General features: G+C 32.6%; 2 long non-coding RNA genes across 2 annotated transcripts; both read left to right on the top strand.

Annotated features, from left to right (window-relative positions):
- Positions 1-935: 935 nt before the first annotated feature.
- LOC120191821 lies at positions 936-2,586 on the top strand. The gene is made up of 6 exons (XR_005522732.1): positions 936-1,063; positions 1,479-1,541; positions 1,903-2,009; positions 2,150-2,239; positions 2,349-2,411; positions 2,496-2,586. It is a non-coding gene; the product is annotated as an uncharacterized LOC120191821 (long non-coding RNA).
- A 98-nt stretch (positions 2,587-2,684) lies between these two features.
- On the top strand, positions 2,685-3,358 carry LOC120191820. Its single transcript, XR_005522731.1, has 4 exons — positions 2,685-2,724; positions 2,867-3,046; positions 3,130-3,252; positions 3,339-3,358. It is a non-coding gene; the product is annotated as an uncharacterized LOC120191820 (long non-coding RNA).
- The last annotated feature ends 3,379 nt before the right edge of the window (positions 3,359-6,737 follow it).

Here is a 6,737-nt window from a genome sequence, read left to right as displayed (position 1 = left end):
AAGTTCAAAGTTTGGCACTGAATGGTGCATGGTTCAAAGTTTGACAAATTTTTGTTGAAAAATAGTAATGAGAAAATTGTAAATTTAATCCATGTACTTTAAGGTATTTACAAGATTAGTCCATAAGCTTCAACTATAAATACCCTAACCCATTTAGCTTCAAAATCATCCCAAATCATTTATTTCTCCCAATACTAAAGAGTTTAGAGAGTTTTCTTGTGAGTTGTGAGTGTTTTGTAAACACCTGTAAATTTTCTCTCTTTAGTAAAAGATCTGCAGCAGTCTAGAGACGTAGGCATAATTGGTCGAATTCCGTTATCAATTTCGAGTATTATTTTTTCGCTTTTATTTCGTATTCTCGTTAATCTGGTTATATGAAAATTACTCGTTTAATTTCCCAACAATAAACCCCTGGACCGACTGATTTGGCCAATGGTTTGCCAACTGTTGAAGCAGAAACTTCAAGCCCTGTGGCCGCCCCTGCATTTGTCCTGGAATCTCAACCTATGACAGAAGATATTACCATGCCTTCCTCATCCGGGTCATCTAAGAATCAAATGTTTAATATAGGTGTTTACAGTTTCTGAAAGACCTTTCACTTAAGGTTTTTGTGTTATTAACATTTCATAAGTCTTTACTTTGTGACTATTTCCCTAACATGGAATGTCCAGGTGAGAGTAAAGTTTATGAATCCAGCAGCGTCTCTATCTAGGTACTGCAATCTCTTTCTATCTTACAAGTATTTAAATTAATTCCTTTAAATTCCCTTCTAGTCTCTCTTTTTAAGGTTAAAACAAAATACCTTTCCACCTGATCTCAATGACCCAGGCAAATGGTTTTCTTGGTTTGATCCTATCTCACATGTTCTTATCGCATTTTTTTGGCAACTCTCTAATTTATTCTTTATCAATTCAATCTACAGAGGTCCACCTTATGGGATTCGTGGGTGGGTCATGTTACTTTTTAAGAACAATCCTTTCTCAAAAGTTGGTGTAGAGTTTGATTAACCCGTCCCCGACGGCGTTAACCTTGGAGATAATTGCGATCCAGGCATAAAGAGAAGGTGCATTTGTTTTTTGTCTTGTTTAAACTCTTTTGACTTGTTATCGTGCTCAATATTTTGAACATTAAGGTAAGGAAATTCGCCTTGTTTTTTTGTTTTTTGGGTGTGAAAATTAAAAAAAAAAGGTAAAATTAATGCTAGAAAGAACTGGAAATCAAAATTGCAAATAGACAATTTCAGTGGCTAATGACAACTTCTTATTGACTTATAACTTCCTTTTTTTATTTTTGGAAAGTTAACATAAGCAATCTGTATAACCTGTATAAGCCTACATTGACCTTTATTAGATCTATGATCCATATTTCAGATAGCATTATGCATTACTTATCAATTACGTGTTTTTAGTATGACTTGTATTCATTCAAATGTTAAAAGATTTAGAAGTATCTTATGCTGTGGCATTTTATCCTTGCAGTCACATCCTGGTGGTTTGACTTGCAACACACTTCAAACTACTCTCCTTGACTATGCATTGACGGTAATGGTTCAATCTTTACAGACAGTTATTTTTCTTTTATTTACTAATGACGAATGTGGGTGGTTTTCGAATGATGGGGTTGATATTTTCTTGTTGAAGAAATCTTAGATATAATTTACCTCATTTCAGGGCATGTTACTGGAAATTCGAAGTTAATATTCTTGGCAATTCTCTTGTGAGAATTAAATTTGGAGTCTGTTGATAATATGTTGTTCTTGGGATCAAATATGAATGTTCGGTTTCGGTTTTATTAAGCTCTTTCATCTGTATACTACTTTCATTTTTATCCTAGCAAATGTTCTTTTTCCCCAATGCACACGTGTATGCACCTCACACACTCCACCTCTTTTGGATTTTTCAGGATCGTTTTGGTAGATTGCTGCAACCCAAGGGGCATGACAAGGGGAAGGAAGTTTCAAATGCAACAACAAAATTGACTCTACTTTTTACCAAACAAAGTGACCATTTGTAAGCCACAGGTTTTTCTGGTGTATGCCAAATAATATGTTCTGTTTGTTGCACTGCTTGTGCATGTGTTTTAAATGGAACATACTGTCAAAGCTTATGTTGAAATTGAACATACTATCGAAGCTTATGTAATACTGCAGGATGCACCCCTGCTTACATCTTGGAAGCTCCAATTGGATCGTGATGCTTAAACTCTGAAAATGAAGACGAACTTCGATATCCTTCGAACTGTTAGTATATATGATTTATTTGGTTATTTAAATGCTAACATTTGGGGCTTTAATGTCCCCAGGAGATTTCTGAGTGAAATTAATACTGTCGGTTATTGTTTTGGTTCAGATTAGTATGGAATGCCAAGGGCTTGAAAGTTTGTGTATCAAGGATCTGACCCTTACAGATAAAGTAAGTTTTCTTTTGACATATCATCATCTAATGCAGAATAGTATGGAATTGTCAATAAATTTTATATTTTGGTATGCCTTGCAGTCGCCGAGAAGGTAGTTGGATGGGATCTAAGTCACCATCTGATGCAGAATTCGGAAGCTGATGCTAACTCGAGGCTTGTTTTATCTTGTGGAAGGTACCTGAAAAATTCTCATTTCTTTATAATGTTTTTATCTGCATAGTTAATTGTTTTTCTGGCATCATCCTGTATGGCATTGGAATGTTCCAGGGTATCAAGAATGAATCTAAAAGCTTGAAGAAGTCACTTAAGGTCATGATCGTACCTGCCTTCGAAATGAGATGCACATTATCGAGCCTCATTTGTGTCGTTCCATTCCTAAATTATGGTGTATTCATTGACGAGAATGTGCCTGACCACTAAATCTTCATTGTGGTTGTTTTGCTCATAACAGGATGTTGCAACTGAAAATGTATTCGAGAAGAAGCTTTTAGCTGATGTCGTTCCACCGGATGACATTGAAGTTACCTTTGACAATATTGGAGCTCTTGAAAACGTGAAGGATACATTAGAGGAGTTGGTCATGCTTCCTTTACAGAGGCTTGAACTCTTCTGCAAGGGGCAGCTAACCAAGGTTTATTGATCATATAGCAATACGTTTCTGCATTTCATTTTTTTATGTCATTTGTTGATTTTTATGTAAGAAAAAAAAAACAGCCTTGCAAGGGCATACTCTTATTTGGACCTCCCGGAACCGGAAAGACCATGCTGGCAAAGGCCGTGGCTACTGAAGCTGGTGCAAACTTCATCAATTTATCAATGTCAAGCCTCACATCGAAGGTCGATTCCGTTGTTCCTTTTCAACCGATTCACTTTTCCTATGGTGTCATATCTTATATGAAACTTTTATCTCTCTTTATCTGCAGTGGTTTGGTGAGGCTGAGAAATATGTTAAAGCTGTTTTTCCCTAGCTAGTAAAATCGCTCCGTGTCATATTTGTCGACGAGGTTGGTTATTCGTGAATCTATATTTTATCTAATAAAGATAAGTTTTTTAATATTTATGTCGCACCGGTCGGGTGCAGATTTTTATTTAAAACAACTCAAACTGCATGAACAAGTCATTTATCATCTTAATATTATTATTCTCCCCCTATGTAATTTGTTGTTTCACAAATCCCTTTACCATCGAGCAAGAGTTCCGATATACGCTCTATGTAACTTTTACATACAAAACAAGTAGAGCAGAGTTTTTAGGAAGATGTACGAAGGAATTCACACGAAGTAGCTGGGAGCGAACCACCCTTGCTGTAGAGCTTGTTCCGTTGCCGCAGATTGCTCATGTTTACGGACTCCGACGATAGGTTGGCATGTACCCTTTCATGAGCATTTTTAAAGTCCTTCATGTTTAAAGGGCGTATGTCGAAACTCTTGCTTGAAGGTGGTGCAGGTTTGCCTTCGGCTTGAGCAGCAGCTTGTTCCTGCCATCAATGTCGAAAGACGGTGAAGTATCATTTCGGTTTTTCTTGGATGATTTCTCGTATTCGACATTCAACTTCGAGTTACAAATGTGCTTATTTTAACTTACTGGTACCATCTACTAATAGTTCTGCAATTTTGGTAGATTGATGGTGGATCTGTCGGATGCTGCAAATAGAGCAAAGATAATGTTATTCCAGCAAAAGCGGACATGTTCTCTGATGTCGATTTGGATGTCGTTGCGAATGTTAGGAGTGTTCAAATCTGGGTACCGTCACAAAAATTCGGGCCGTGGCCCGGCCCGTAAAATATGGGTACTCGGGTACATGCATTTTCAGGTCACAGGAACAAGGTTAATATTTATTTTATTTTCTTAATTTATATTATTTTTTAAAAATAACATAAAAACAAAAAAAAGTAAACTTAAAATTCTATAATACATAACATAAACATAAAATTTATAAATCAACTTATATAATCTAAAAATAAAATATAAAAGTACAACTAAATTGAAAAAAAATTTGAGATTAAAATAAATAATTTAAGAAAAATTTAAATGTTAAGATGAAATCATTTGAAAAAATAAAGATTTAAAATGTTAAGGTGAAAAAAATTGAAATTAGAAATAAAAAATCTAATTTAAAGTAAAATAGTAATAAAATAAAAAAAGGGAATAGGGTCGGCAGGTCATCGGATACCCGATTAAGGATAATTTTTGTAATTCGGGCCTAACCCAGAAACCCATCAAAAATAATGGGCTGGATATCCAACCCGTAAAATCAGGTATATTTACCTCTAAAATACTTGATAATTTTATATCGGTCGACGGGTCGGGTAGTTGAAGCCGGGTACTTTTGAACAGCACAGACGGATAATTTTACTTGTTTTTTGTTGTAGAATCTGTATGTGACTGCTGCCCACGGTTCAATTCAAGAGATTCTGAAAAAGGTAATGAAGATTGAGTCGATTAAATTAGTAAGTCGGAATTGCAACCGTGTTGTTTAGTATCGAACCGACCGTCTTTAGACATTGATGGCAGGAAAAAGTCAGGTTTTAAATAACGGTTCGATATACATGCTATATCCGTAATAGTGCCCGCTATGATCGTAATAACGCTTTCTATGACCGCAATCGCGGTAAACGGAACATAATCGAAAAAACGACTACGATCGTGATTTGAATCCCTGAAACAAGCTACTGCTAAAGCCGAAGGCAAACCTGCACCGCCCTCAAGCAAGAGTTCTGACATACGCCCTTTAAACATGAAGGAATTTAAAAATGCTCATGAAAGAGGGAATGCCAGCTTTAAACATGAGCAATCTGCGGCAATGGAACAAGCTCTACTGCGAGGTTGGTTTGAGACGAAAGGAGGCTCCCACCTACTTCGTGTGCTACTCGTTTTGTATGTAAAAATTACATAGGGCGTATGTCGGAACTCTCCTTCGATGGTGAAGGAATTTGTGAAACAACAAATTATAGAAGGGGAGAATGATAATATAAAGATGATGAATGATTTGTTCATGCAGTTTGATTTTTTTCTTAAAAAAATCTGCACCCGATCGGTGCGACATAAATATTAAAAAAAAAATTATATAAAATAGAGATTTATTTGAAAAACAAAATGAAAGATAGAGGCATATTGATTTGTTGGATTCTATATTATTTTTTAAATATTAAACCTATAAAATAAAGGTTAAATTACTCTAATAGTCACTAATGTTTGGGTAAATTTTTGTTTTCGTCACTGATTTTTCAAAAGTTGTTACAAATTGGTCACTCGCCGTTAACAGGCGTGACAGAAAACACATGTGGCCTGTTAACAGCAGTTAATAGGCTTACCTGAATGGTATAATTATACAAATAGTCCATGTCATTTATATATTATTTCAATTTGATCCTAATTTTAATAAATTAAAATATATTTATTTTTAATTCTTATAAATAATGATATATTTTAAAAAAAAGGAAATTTAAAATTTAAAATTAGTTATAATAACAAAAAAATTAACGTTTTTAATGTTAGGGTAAACTAATAAAAAAATTTAATGTTTTTTTAATAAACTAACATTTTTTCTTCTCCAATTTTTTTATTTTTTTAAAATAAATACTAATATTAAAATCTTTTTTGAGAAAAAAAATTCACTTGGTGCATACTTTTTTTAAAATTAATTTTATTAAGTTTTTTTATTTTCTGAATAGTCTTATAATTTAATTTGTCATTAAATCTTTTAAATTAAGTTTTATCAAAACATAAATCTTTTAACAATAATTTTATATCCCTAAATCTTAAAAAAACCAAATGAAGTTAAAAAAATCCCTCACTTTAAACACTCTCTGCTCGCTCCCCAGCATTTGAATGATTGCAAATAGTTCCTAAATCACTATAAGTTCTCTTTCTCGTTCTCCATTTTTAGTTGATGTCCGGTAATTAGTCCTCGATTCTCTTTAGTTTGGCTGCTTTGAATTTTGAAATTTGACGAGATTTTCAATTTTTAGATTTAGGGTTGTTTCCCGTCCAAATCGAAAATCTTATTAAATTAATTTAATCCTAGTTTTAATTAATAAAATATTTTAATATTATTTTCATCAAAATATTATTTATTAATTTATTAATATTTATAATAATATAATATTATATTTTTAATATTATATAAAATAATCAATTATATTATAATAATATAAGATGTTATATTTTTATTTTAATAATATATAATAAAAATTTTTATATATTTAATAATGAATAATATTATTTATATATTTAAATAATATTTTAATAAAGATATTTAAAATATACTAATTAATATTTTTTAAATATAATATAACACTATTACTTTAATAAATAATTTA

This window comes from Hibiscus syriacus, unplaced genomic scaffold (genome assembly GCF_006381635.1).
Source record: "Hibiscus syriacus cultivar Baekdansim isolate YM2019G1 unplaced genomic scaffold, ASM638163v2 tig00116971_pilon, whole genome shotgun sequence".
Taxonomy (NCBI): domain Eukaryota; kingdom Viridiplantae; phylum Streptophyta; class Magnoliopsida; order Malvales; family Malvaceae; genus Hibiscus; species Hibiscus syriacus.
This window is presented reverse-complemented; position numbering and strand designations above follow the sequence as displayed.